This window comes from Penaeus monodon, chromosome 35, assembly GCF_015228065.2.
Source record: "Penaeus monodon isolate SGIC_2016 chromosome 35, NSTDA_Pmon_1, whole genome shotgun sequence".
Taxonomy (NCBI): Eukaryota; Metazoa; Arthropoda; class Malacostraca; order Decapoda; family Penaeidae; genus Penaeus; species Penaeus monodon.
The window spans coordinates 572350-586658 of record NC_051420.1 but is presented as its reverse complement, the minus strand read 5'-3'; positions in this window follow the sequence as shown (position 1 = coordinate 586658).

Here is a 14309-nt window from a genome sequence, read left to right as displayed (position 1 = left end):
AGCACAGAATGAGAAAAGTTGTCCTCCTGTGTTTGAACAAAAGGCAGTAAATCACCCCTCTATGCTGGCTTCACTAGAGGCATGGTTGTGAACAATTTGCCGAAGCATTGAGGTCTGTGATTACTCATAAGCACGCATTATGCTTGGAGAACACCACTGAGGACTCGTCAGGGAAAAACTGATATACTTAGCTAATTGAAAATTCAAGTGGTCTTTTATATGCACTGCAATACCAAGATTAGTATAGGTAGAATGAAGTTTATATTGCAGTTCAAATGTAATGCTGTAGAGACTGTGAGCTAACTGTCATCTTGGTTCTTTACAAACAGGCCATGCAACCCACTCTTTCACTAGATTTTGGTTGCCCAGCGCACAGTATACTCTGCCCAAGTAAGAGCATGGGGAATATGAATATGTAATAAAAGAATATAAAATTACTTTGTATCATAAATAAAATAATATGTTTACAGATATCTAGTTAAAGATAATAAACAAAGATATACCTGGAGTTTTTCCCCCTAGATTGGATTGAGGAGGAAGAGGGCCTGTAAAGGGAATATCGCTATAAGGGTGAATTTATGAATATGGTGGGAAGGAAAACTTGCCTGGCAGTATCAGATGATATGAGTACGCACTACATGCGTCTCAATTGCAGAAAAAAAAAAACTTTTTTTTTTTTTTCTCCAGATTGTCAGGAGGAGGGCAGTGGGGGCAGAGGATGGGCCAGGGGCCATCCCACCGATGGCTCTCTGCCCGCGCAAGAGTAACACTCTCATAGGCGACCCAAATTCCTGGCATCAAGAACCCGCTCAGCCAAGGTTCGATGACCAGGTGCCGCTCGGGACACAGGTTCTCCCCAGCTATGCTCTTTGCCCAATGAAGAGCACAAGGTGGGAATACATTATGGTTTGTGTCATCCCCCTCACTGGCTCGTGCTCTCTCTCTCTCTCCTCTCTACTCTCTCTCTCTCTCTTTCTCTCGCTTGCCATCTCTATCTCTCTCTCTTTTCCAATCTCTCTCTCTCTCTCTTTCCATCTCTCGCTCTTCTCTCTCTCTCTTCTCTCTCTCTTCCATCTCTCTCTCTCTCTCTCTCTTCCATCTCTCTCTCTCTCTCTCTCTTCCATCTCTCTCTCTCTCTCTCTCTTTCCATCTCTCTCTCTCTTTCCATCTGTCTCTCTGTCTCCATCTGTCTCTCTCTTTCATCTGTCTCTCTCTTTCCATCTCTCTCTCCTCTCTCTTCTCTCTCTCTCTATCTCTCTCTCTCTCTCTCTCTCTCTCTCTCTCTCTCTCTCTCTCTGTTTCTCTCTCTCTCTCTTTATCTTTCTCTTTCTTTCTCTTTCTCTTTCTTTTTCTCTTTTTTCTCTTTTTCTCTTTTTCTCTTTTTCTCTTTTTCTCTTTTTCTCTTTCTCTTTCTCTTTCTCTTTCTCTTTCTCTTTCTCTTTCTCTTTCTCTATCTTTTTTATCCCTCCGTCTATTTCTCTCTCTCAGTGTGAATCCATATACATATTAAATTTATCAAATCAAATCAAATCTCTCTCTTTCTATTTCTCTCTCTCTCTATTTCTGTCTCTCTTTCTATTTTTCTCCCACTATTCTCTGTAATCTCTATTTCGATCTGTATTTTCATCTTTCTCTCTATTCTCTCTCTCTTTCTATTTCTCTCTCTCTTCTCTCTCTGCTATTTCTCACTCTCCCTCCCTCATCTCTTTATCTTTTTCTTCCTTCCCCCTTCCCTCTCTCATGAGGATTCTTCTTATAAATGCAATATTGGGGTTTATATTTACCTCAATCTACATAAAAAAACATGGTTTTGACATTATCTTATTTCTCCTATTAACTATTGCAGGGAAGATAGGCCTAGACTTGACCTACACACACTCAAGATTTTATAATGAGTCTGAGATCAAGCAAGAAGGAGCTCGCTATCTGAAAATCAACTTGCCGAGGGCCATGGAGAGTGTCCCAGTTGTAGACGAGTCAACACTTTTGTTGACCATTGTGACATGTTCATCAGGGAAAAAACCCCCTAGAGATAATAGGTATGCTGAAGGTTAGGGTGATGGCTAAAGTCTGTCTGTCTGTCGGTTTTTTTTAATAATGTGATAATTTTTCACTCAGAAAATGATGAATCTAATATGTAATTTGGATAGAAATTATCCTTTAAAGTGCACCCAGCCACGGCAAATCACACAAAAAAATGTAGGAAGCAAGTAGTGGGCTTAACCTGTTATTATGTCGGGACTGGAATTGAAGGATATTTTCTTGTTCTGGTAACTTTTCAAAGGAAATGTTTTACTGAAGATGACAGACATATAGTGAAGGGGCTGAGGAGCAGCAGAGCAAGTCAGAGTTAAAATCCTATTAGTTTAAGCAGAGAACTACAGTGTACCTGTGGTGTGGCACGATAGACAGACAGAGGAAGAGAGAGGAAATGGGATGAATAGATGACTAGAGGAAAGATTAAAAGACAGGGAGGCACATAGAAGTCTGAAGAAATAAATGAGAAAAGGAGAGAGAATGATATGGGGGGGGGGGATGAACAAAAAATAAGACCGAGAGAAAAGAAGGGTGAGAGAGGGAGAAATGAATGGAATGAGAGGCAAAGAAGAAAAAAGAAACAGGGGGAGAAGGGAGGCATGGATGAAAGAATGAATAAAAAGAAGAAACGGGTGAAGTTGTAGAAAGTTGCTAAGGCTAAGGCCCATTCACGATAGGGATTTCCCTGCGCCCCATACCGAGCCCCGCGTCAGGGGACTGAACTCAGGTCTGCCACTTGAATGGAAAGAGGAAATGCTAGAAACCTACATTATCATGGCTTTTGGACTTTTTAATTATGGTACTACACATTCTGTTGGAAGGCAGGCCAACATAAAAGACATCAAGCAGGGTTTGCCTGTGTGGGATGGATATATTGCCCACTTGGCATTGGGCCTAGTTTGCCATGACATGCGACAATCTGGCATGAACTGGGTAAGAGAGAAGCTAAAATGGGGGATGAAGTGCTTTGTGATGTCATCAGGGATTCCTTGCTGGAACTCATATATGCTGCAAGGTGGGCAATAGTGTAAGAGCAAATGTCCTCAAATCTGACTCATTATATTAAATCCTTTTATATTATTATAGTACTATATTTAATTATATTTATTATTACTAAGAATTATTATATACTATTGTTATTATTATTATTACTATTATTAATTATTATATTATTATTAATTACTATTATTATTATTATTATTACTATTTTATTACTATATATTATTATTATTATAGTATTACTATTATTATTACTATTATTATTACATACTTATTATTATATTATTATTATATTTATTATTATTATTTTCTCATCATAATCATATCTATCATCATCATCATCATCATCATCATCATCATCATCATCATCATCATCATCATCATCAAATCAATCAGATATCATCATCCTCATCATCATCATCATTCCATTATCATTATCATTACATTATCATTAATCATTACATTATTATTATATATTATTATATTATATTATTATCTTATTATTATTATTATTATTATTATTATTATTATATTATTTATTATTATTATTATTTTATTATTAGTATTATTATTATTATTATTATTATTATTATATTATATTATATTTTATTATTTCATGTAATATGAAAGAGTAAGGTTTACCAAAAAAAAGAAGGAAAATGATTGATTTTGGATTCATATGGAATGAATTATTAATTTTTGTTCTGGATTCTGTGTCTTTCTTGACTCTGCTTAATCTTTAAAGGTGCTATAAAGATGATCAGTGTCTTCATTTTCTTATTGTGTTATTACTCCTAATTTTATTATATATTTTTGTATTTTTCATTATTTTTTATGTTACAGTATAGTATGGTATAAGAAGTGCATCTGTATATACAAATGTAGAAAAGTGATTCTGATCTTATTACTTTTCAGCTGTTCACTCGCACGCATGGTTTCAACAGAAACAGGTTTCTGATAAGCTCTTACTTCTTAGTGAAAATGGACTGGGCTAGCGATATGCAATCAGGCATTTGCAAAAGCAAGGTGGTTCTGTTTTCTAAATCTCTTCCTATGGCTAAGGTGGGACTTTCTGGCCATCTTCATTAATGAGAGAGAAGCATTGTGTAGATATATATCTTACTAGAATATGCATATTTTTACTAAGTAGAAAGTTTATTGATGTTGATTGACCTGTTCAGTGATTTACTCTACTTCCAATCAACAGACATCAGCATATACAAAGCAGACTACCGGTGTGAACTTTATTCTCGCTCAGGTGACGACCTAATGATGCCACCTGCCCAGAATACCTGACTGGTGCCATGTATGGTTTGTGGTCTTTGATGTTCAGAAGGTCAAATGAGTTGTTAAAGGCATGCTAGAAAGAGCAGTATGATATTTAAGAAAAAGAAAAATAATTTGTCTTTGGATTTTAATGTGAGCAGAAAAAAATGTAGTTAACAAGAAAGAAAATGATTAGAATTGCTATTGTTCGTGGAAAATTATGTTAAAAGAATCAGGAGAAACGTTTTTTTTCTAGAAAATGCATGTTTCTAATTTGTTCTGTTCCTCTAATTGCAGAAGACAGTTTTGTAGATGATGAGATGAAAGCATTTAGGAGGGAGGCGGTGGGGAGGGGAGAGGAAGAGAGAGAAAAAAATAAGAAAAACCCCACCTTCATGGAGGGAGTTTCGGTGTTTATCCTATACAGTTCAGCAAAGCTGTTGAAATACAGAGGCGGATACAGCAGTTATGTAATTGGAGTGGGTAAGGAGGATTTTCTTCTGTATCTCTCATATGCTTCTACTTTGTTGAGTATCATATATGCTTTTAAGTGATACTGGTAAGCATTTATGCTTGTAAGTTAATGTGTAGGTAAAAAGCAAGTTGTATTGTATCCAAACACTGAATGTAATGCTCATTTAAATTTTTACCTAAAACTATTTCCCAGGTTTTTAATTATCTGTGAATTGTATACTAGAATGAAATGGTTACAAACTGGGTTCCCGGATGTCAGCTGTCAGCATGGACCAAGAAAACCGTAGTTTCTTGCGAGACAAGCCCTAAAAGTGTCTTGGAAGGCGGCGGGACGAGATACATGATGCTATAAGGATGTAGTTTTTTAGGGAGAATAATAGGTGTTAGATTTTAAAGGACAAGTAAAACTTGTACAGTGTCATTAAGAGAGGAATTAGACAGGGTAATCCATTGTCCTATGGATTGCCTATAAAGATCACAGTATACTTGGACCGCCATTCTAATTATTTCACACACACACTCCTTTCAAGGTGGGAGGAAGGAAAGTCTATTAGCAGATCGCGACAACAGCATTTTCCAGGCACCTGAAGTGAGTTTCGACAGAAGTTTGACCTGATGGTACACCATGTCGGGCACACGCTAGTTTGATGGGGTATGTTATATCCCCTCCCCCACTCTCTTTATGAAGACATAGGGTTTGTATATGAGCAGTGTAAGTTCTAAAATGTAGTCAGGTTTTCATGGAGATAATTCATGGTCTTTGTGCTTGTGTGTTTTATAGGATTCCTGCGTGGAAAATTTGCTTTGATTTTTTACATATTGGAAAAAAATGCAGAAGGGTTTAAAAGGCCGGAATCGTAAAGATGTTTCATTCGTAAACACAGGAGTAATAGCGTCTGTTCTTTTTCACTTCTCTTTTTTTTCTTCATATTTCCCCCTTCCTTCTTTTCTTCTTCATTGTTTTTTTTTTGTTTTTTTTGTATCTAATGTTCTTTTATCATATTTTTTTCTTTTCTCAGTGTTTTCATTCTTTAGGTTTTTTCATTTGGTTCTTTCTCTTCATTGTTTTTTTTTTTATTTTCCTTATTCTTTCTTCCTTTTTGGTTTATTTCATATATCCTTTTTTTATGTATTCTTCCCTTTTTAATTTCTTTTCTGCCCACCATTCTCATCTCTCTTACATCCTTTTTTTTTTTTTCCTTTTTTTTTTTTTCTTTTCGTCTTCGTCAGAATATGAAAATGATGAAAACAGAATTCTAAAGAAAAGAAAGAGAAACCAAAATGAAAGACAGACCAAAAGAGGAGACTAATATTAGCTAACATTACTCACAAATTACAGCAGAAGGGAAAACTTAGACAAAAGATATAATTTCTTACAAAGATAGAATATTCGCAGCGAAAGTGATTAAGATGTGATGAAATAGCATCTTAGGTGTCTACACTGCTGTCAGTAAACGAGCATTCTCCTGGTGCAGTGTTTTGTGCCACAGGCATGTATCTTTAAAAATTTTACACTGAATTTTTCTTGAAACTTTGCAGGAAATGTTCAATAGACACCACAATCCCAAACAGGCGAAAAAATTTCCAGGTATCTCTTACGATGCGGTCCAAAATCAAGGACGGGACATCATTAAACGCACTTTCCAAATGAGATATGAACGGATTATGGTGAGGACTTCTTGATTATTATATGTACGGTATCACTGATTTCCTGAGACTACACAAAGGAGGCATAGCTCTAGTAGGGGGTAACTGGAGGGTGTCAGTTGTACGTCAGGATTCCCTTATGAGCCAGGACGAAATCCACTGACTGCAATTGCTAATAGGCCTCTCGATTATCATGTTATAAACATAATTTGCGTTTATGCTCAAGAGTAATTGCTGTCTTTATGAACTCCCCAGATTATTATTTTGTGTTGGCATTATTTAATTAGTCATTAATTATTAATTTACATGGAAAGTAGTATCTTCCTTGAGAAAAAAAAAAACAAAAAAGTTTTAAGCCATGGATTTAGGATATGTTGGGTTGAAGATGCCGCAATCAAGAAAAATAGGGCTGTATGTAAAATTTGACACGTGATTTCTGCCAACAGGACATTTTAACTTGCAAACATTTTTTTTTTTGAGGTGGTGATTGCCAGATATTGAGGAGATGTCTAAACCTGGTCTTTGACAAGATCTTGATGTAATTTGTTCTAGTGTAGGCTCAGAACAGATAGATTATTCACAACATTCCTATTTAATTTTTTATGCTCTGAAGTGATGTCTGATTGGGTACCCTTTAATTTGTCATAGTTTTCTTTAGTCTGAATTGGAAAACAACTTACTCTGTGTTAATTTTATCAAACACTTGGTCCTGAATTTAATTTTAAAATATTGTATGTGTTGATGGGCTTAAAATCAAAACCATAACCAATTTTAAAAAAGGTTTTCTTTTAGTAAAACATAACATACTCCTGAAATTCTTAAATTTCTCATATCTAAAGAAAGCAATGCCCTTATTTCTGTCTTTCCTGTTTCTCTTCTTACAACTGTTTTTCCACCATATCTGCTCACGGTCCCTTCCCCTCTGCAACGGCATCATCTGCCCGAAAAATGCTGCCATAAAAAAGGGGTCTCCTAAACAACAAAAGGAAACCTTTTCATTGCGGAAAAGGACTTCGGGGATCCCAACGAGCACTATACCCAGAAGCTCCTAGCGAATCTTCCAGCCAAAATTGTGCCACAACCCGGGGTTTTGGGTATTCCCCAAGTGTGATTGGTTGAGGCTTTTGGGTTTTTTCCGGAAAATATCCATTCAGATCATTGTTAAGAAGTTTCTAAATGAGAGGAGATCGATGAAGAATGAGCAAGAAGGAAAGAGACTGAGTGAGAAGAGAATAAATGAAGAGATATAATGAAGAGAGATTAAAAGAGGGGAAAAAGATATGAATAAAAGAGAGAGAAATAAATGGGAGAGAGAGAGAAATAAATGAAGAGGACGACAGCAGACGGGGACAGACAACAGACAAAAACAGCAGACAGAAAGACGACGACAGAAGCGACAGACAGACAGACAACGGGACAAGACGACAGATTTGGGTAGCAGAGAAATGAGAAAGAGAAAGAGAGGAATTGGGGTGAGAGAGGAATTGTGGTGAGAGAGAGAATTGGGTGAGAAGGATAGTGAGGAGAGAAGGGGGGTGAGAGAAGGTAACAATATTTTGTATATATAATATATAATTATATAATAAATTAATATTATATATATATTATATTATATATATTATATATATATTATTTATTTTTTTTTTTATTTTTTTTTGTGTATTTGTTTTTTTTTTCTAATTTAATTTTGATTGTACCCTGGATGTGATTTATAATGATCTTTATAGAAGTGATATGGTTTATATAACTTAATCATACAAAAAAATTTTTATGATACTTTCTGAAGCCTTTTTTTAAGCTGTGAAAAAATTAAAAATTTGGGTTTTGTCTTACGCCTTAATACCTGGAAGATGTGATCTAGCCTAAAGGAAAACCTGCAAGCCACAATTCTTTTGACTTCAAGTTAAAATTGTCAAAAAAGGGGGTTTAGGTGAGTACTAGCTTTTTCTTTAAGAACCAAAATGTGATTTTTTTTTTTTTTGCTCTACTGTGCTGTGTTTTTAATTATCTGATTATGGAAATGCCAATACGGGATCATTGCTGGAACCTGGTCTGTCTCATTCCCTGATTCGGGCAAAAACTGGACCCGGGGCTTGTCCTGTACAGTCCCTCCGGCCTAAGTGAGGATTTTTAAGTTCAGGTTGATATTTTAGGGATTCTGTCCTATGGGATTGAAAGACAGGCATCTCTCTGTTCTTGTTTTGTGTCTGAGATAACTTTCTCTTACAGCCTCCACAAAATGATAGGTGTGAATAAGGGGAAGAAAATGGGGGGAAAAAAATAGAAAATAACTATGGTTAAACATCTAGATATATATTTTTTTATTTTCAAGAAAATAAAAAATACTAGGGTTTAAACACTAACTATTTTTTTTTTTAGTTTAAAGGTAAAAGTAAAAATGGAAATAGGAATGGAATGTTTCATGTTTTCCCCCAGAAATACTGTGTACTTTTTTTTAAATTAATTTAATCAATGTCTCTTATAAGGAAGTTTGATACCCCCAATCTTTGGGAAGTGATATATTCGGGTAAAACTGGCCCCCGTGAGTTTTTAGTAGGTTTTATTTTGCCAAAAGAAAAAAAAAAGAAAAAAGAAAAAAAAAAAACACTGTTTTCGACATGGTTTTTTTTTCTAAACTTGAAATTTACTGTCAGATACTAGTTGCCAAAATGGATGTTTTTTAAAAGCAGGTATAATGATATTTTTTGGGAAATATGAGCATAGGCTGGCAGTTCCTCTGAGTGTGTAGGATGTGGTCATTTAAAGATGTGTTTACCATTTTTTTAATGTTTGATTTTTTTTAAAAAATTCTAATTAAATATTCCTCCTTGTAGCATACGGGTTTTCATCCAGTCATTGTAAAATCATCAGTTTTCAAGTGCTGTGTAGCTCATGAATTGGACACAATTAATACTCTACAAGCATTTAAATAGAAAAAAACTTCTTTTGAGGTATTAGTTATATTTTTGACAAAATTTTGTGGATCTGTCAACAAAATCAAATAATACACACGCCCTCCATCATTAAACTTTCTGCATGCCTCTCATGGCCCCCATGGGAAACGGGGGCCTGCGGCCCAGGCAAAATCGTGGGGGTCCGGCAGCGGGAGGCCCCAGGGTACGGGTTTGCCCACCGGCATGTGGACACGCTCGGGGCTTCGTACCAACTCCTGCCCCCTCCCCCTGGGGTAAGGGGGCGGCTTGGGGGAGGTGGGCCTTCCCACCCTCCCCCCCCCCAAATGCCCCTCTGGCAACGTCTTTTAAAATGAATGCGGGGGGGAGGTTTTCCCCTCCCACCCAAAAAGAAAAGGCGGGCTGGGGGTCCCGCGGGGGAGGGCAAATGTCGGGTTTCGGATTGGAACGAAGTTACTCGTCCCGCCTGCGCCCGGGCAGGCGCCAACCCCCATAAAGCTTGTGGGGGAAAGCCCTGGGGAACCCACAGTGGATGGCGGGTCCCACAGCCTGCCGACCCCCTTTTCTGGGGCTGTTTGGGGGGGGGCGGCAGAGGTGGCGTGCCCCGGGAGTGACCACCCGGGGTTACCTCGGCGTCTTTCCGGGTGGCCTTTGGGAACTCCGTCCTTGCGGCAGGATGAGGGGTTCCTCTGCTATCCGGGGGAATTGAAGCGACTGGGGTTGAGGGGGCGCCCTCTCAAGTGAGAAACCTGGTAGCGCAGACAGTGTGGGGGTTTACCCCTACTACTGGTCGGCCGCAGCGATTTCCCCCACCTGCAGGGGTACCCAACCATCTCCGTCGACTTCACCTGCGGTACGGTGAACCGGTTGTGGCTATCATGGCATTGAATTAAAGCTGCTTTGGCTTCATGTCTCTTATTGCTTATCCTCCTACCATTAATAAACCGATGTGAAAGAGGCTTTTTTACGCCAAAAAATCGATCTGTGGCAACGTTGCCCCCGGGGAGACTTCGCATTTTTTTTGGGCGACTTAATGCGGTATCCGGCTGTGACCGGCTGGCTACGAGTGTCTGTCGGGCCCCCCTGCTCGGGGGCTGATCCCAGCACGAGAAAGCCTCCTTCTCCGGACTTTGCTAGGGCCCAAAATGAGGATCTCGGCTCCTGTCCACGCTCCAAAACGCATCGCTGGACTTGGTCAGCGATACGGTAAGTGGCCAGGAATCACCAATTCTTGTCAGCACGCGTGGAGGGTCCTCCAGAACTGCTGGGTTTAAAACCCGGGGTGCTGAGTTTCTGTGGCCGCCATAGGCTGCTAAGGTGTTTCCTTGGACAGACTAAGGAGGAGGAGTGTGCCCTGGGTTTTGCCACGGCATCCTGACCCATTCTCTAAACCAGAACCTGCGGATCCCCGTTGCTCTGTGGGAGTCCCCTTTAAAACGCGTAACCTCGAAGCAGCTCGGATCCATTGGTGTTACGCCCAAAACAAGCAGAATCCATCTCCCTGGAGACATTGACCCTGAAGCAAAGTTGCAAGGGTGGGTGAATGGGAAACAAATCTTGCGTCGTTCCATGGTGGTAGGGCTCGGACACTGTGAAAGGGCAAGAACAGTTCATCAGGATCTTTCTGAGAGGGCAAGGGCCCTTTCTTGGGAAAGACCTTTGCCCCGCCCACCAACCCCGAGAAAACTGAACCCTAAGCCCTCCTCACGATGACTGCAGTCTGACACGGATGGACGGATCATCTCAAACATGTTGGGGGTTTGGGGGAAAGTTGGCTAGTATTTTGAACGTTGACAGGGGGATCCTCCAACAGTTGCTTGGTGCAAGCGATGTCTCAGTGCCCGTGCCGGACCCCCCCATCAGCGAGGAACCCCCTACCCTAACAGAGGGTTGGCTGGCGTTTCCCAAATGAAGAGTGGAAAGCTGCAGGCATTGTGATTCCCTGCTGAAATTAAGGGTGGGGGGAAACCCTTTGGTCGGGGCCCGCATACAGTCCTGAATGCCATTTGGCATCTGGACCATTCCCCCCCGCCTCTAGGGGCGTGGTCCCTTCTCTGGAGGGGAAAAGGGGTCGATGGACTGTAGCAACTACCGGCTTACACTGTCCATACCAGGCAGGTTCTCGCTCACATTCTTCTGAAAAAGGGCCGCACCCCTACTGAGGCACCGAGACCGAGCAGTCTTGATTTATCCTGGCAATCACATAGACCCCTATACTAGCGCTTCGAGTAATTGTGGAAAAGCCGCGTGATTTGGTCGTGGGTTCTTGCAGCCCACATCGCCCAAGAAAGGGGTTTGCCTCGGGGCATCGGGAAACGTATGGGAGATCCAGGGTCAGGGAATTTTCCACAGATTTTGGCCTGATAGCAACCCCTATACTGGTACTGAAAGTGCTAAAAAGTGGGGGGGGTATTTGAAATTTTTTCCCCGTTAATTCAGGGGGGAGGCGGCTGTTCCTTTCACCCCACTTTTCACCTTTTATGGCTGGGGTAATGGGCAGAGCTACTAGCCCAAAATCTGCGGAGCAAAACTAGCAATATTAAGGGCTCGGACCTTACTTTGCCGACGATGTTCCCCCCCTATCTATCCTTGGGTCACTTGTGGGGGGCTTTTGATGCATATACAAAGAGGCGAAGCCCCTGGCCAAGTCTCCTGGACCCAAAACCCAAATTCAGGATTTTTGGGGGGCCCGTTGGGGGGAAACCCTTCAGTCGACCATGCTTGCGACGAGGCTTGAATCACAGAAAAATTTTACATACTTTGGGAGCGAGTCCGTATCTCTGGGGGTTCAACAGGAAATCATAGACGGATTGGTCTGGCAAAAGAGCCTGAACTCGCAACAAGAGCTTTGAGATGTCGGGAAACCTATGCAGAAGCCCCCTGCGGTCTTCAGGCCCTTTTACTTTCCGTTTTTTCTCTATGAAACGAAACCTGGGCGCTACCAGTGCCTTGGAGTCTCGCCTTTATGCCTTTTGTAAAAGTCCCTTTTGCCGGACATGGGGGCAGTTTTGGGGGACCCGTTTCCAACCGGGAGTTTTCACCGTGAGACTGGGTGGGGCCTGTTCTTGCAATCCGGGTCGCCAAATCAGGGTTAGGCCACCTGCTCCCTCCCCATGGAACCCCCGCCCACCAGGGTTTTCTCCTCGAGACAAACCCCGGGTGAGGACCTGGGGACATCCCCAGGGGGATCATGGGTTGGGGAGCCGACGAGACCTGTCGTGAGGAACGAGATGGGCCGGTGCCTGCCTGGAGACTTGCCTCGAGGGAAACCTCTGGCTGGAACGAAGGGTGGTGCGGCCCTGCGCCCCCTTGGCGTTAGCCCCTTGATATATGATTACTTTTTTTTAGAAAAAAATATGCATTTTTGTTGCTGATATATTGGAATACTTGCTAATAACAGAAAAAAATGAAAGCACCGCTCTTTTTTAAAAAAAAAACTGTATACCCATTCTTGTATAGCTGATGATTTGGGAATACTTGCTGGAACAATAATGGTACAAAAAAAAGAATATTCAGAGGGGCTGGGGGGTGGGTAAGGTTGTATGCTTGTGGTGGGGGGATTGCACATGCCCTACTTTTTATAATTTTTATTTGTGTTGAATGCTCAGATTGGGTGTCAAAAAAAAAAAAAAAAAAAAAAAAAATTTATTTAAAAGTCTTGATTTTCTGGGTAAAAGAGCAGCTTGGGGGGGTGGGGCCAAGGGGAAGCAGTGCCCATTCTGAGTCTCGAACTTCCCGATACCCCTTCTGAATTTTTAAATTATTTCTTGGTTCTTTCTTCTACCCAAAGTGATTATGTAAAAAAAAAAAAAAAAAAAATAATAATAAAAAAATAATTACTATTTTTTCCGGTTTTGCCACCAGGGATCTGTAGTGGGGGGGGTGGACCTCCCTTTGAACGATAAAGCCAACCAAGGGCTTTTAAGGGGTACAATAACAAAACATTTTAATGTAAATATGAAAAAAAAAGTGGGGCTTCATGAGAGAGCGGACTGCAAAACTTCCCCAAAAGCACCTACTGCCATGGGAGCAGTTTGGAAAAGTTTTTTTTTATTAGTTGTGCTGCTTGCTTTTTCTTTTCATTTTGTATAAACTCATTATCATGTTTTGTTACCTCTTTTTTAGGATATTTAAAAGTTGAAAGTTATAGTGAAAATTTTATCCTCGTGAATTATTGCATTTTTTTTGCATAAAGGAGTGTTTTGAGATAATAGTTGCCCTAGTGCTAGCTTCCTGCATTTTCATAGATGTAGTAGAAATAGTGTAAAGCTTTAAAGGCAAATATAAAGTATACAAGTGGATCAACTTGCAAGCCCATCATAAAGGTATCTGTATTTTAGAATCCCATTCAAGTTTGAGTACCATGTTACCATAAGTTTTTCTATCCAGTGTACATATAAGATTTCCCTCCTACCATTATTCAGACCTTATATAGGTTTTAAGTGCCTTCAGTATTAACAAATTTTCTTTTTCTTTTCTCTCCAAATATATCCAGCGTTTGCAAACAGTATTAGCAACCCAGTTACCGAGGACGACCTCCTCAAATTCATCCACGCACAAGGCTACAAGAAAGCAGACAAGGAGTTGATGCCACCTCCCCCAGCCAAGAGACCAAGAATGATGTAATATACACAGAGGGGATGAACCATGATGCAGTAGGAATATGAATAAAGTGAAGAAAATGGGAGGAAAAAGAGAAAATGAATATGGTAAAACATCTGGACTATATATTTTTTAGTTTCAAGGTAGAAAGTAAAATTAAAAATAGGAATGGAATGATTCATGTCTTCCCCTGGCAGATACTGTGTACTTTGTTATTAATTAATTATAATCAGTGTAAACAAGAAATTCCCCTTTTTAGAAAGGGAAGAAGTTACTTTACAAGGAGGATGATTATGTGTCTTTTCCATACATGTGTACTTTCTCTTATTCATTTATAAAATGAAACAAATTTTCTCTGTGACTCTGTTATTC